Genomic DNA, 299 nt, shown 5'->3' on the forward strand with positions numbered 1-299 from the left:
AGCTGCTGTGAGAAGTATAGGTACAGCGCGACTTCAACCCCCCGCCCCCCTCGCAGATATACAGAGGGCGCATCTAACTTTATGAAACACCCTCGCGCACTTCATCCCTTAGACTAAGTAAGTACCTTTCTCTATATGACTGTAGCCGATAGCACGGTACAAGCTTGGGGTGTGTAGTCGAGCCCGAGTCGCGCAAGGGTTGGAAAAAGATGGCACCGACTGTAGAAGGTAAAACGAACCGGGAGTAATGCCGACTAGAAAGGGAGGATTCGTAGGCCGGGGGGGGGGGGGACTTTCTA

This window comes from Cephus cinctus, unplaced genomic scaffold, assembly GCF_000341935.2.
Source record: "Cephus cinctus unplaced genomic scaffold, Ccin1 Ccin1_scaffold0261, whole genome shotgun sequence".
NCBI classification, from domain to species: domain Eukaryota; kingdom Metazoa; phylum Arthropoda; class Insecta; order Hymenoptera; family Cephidae; genus Cephus; species Cephus cinctus.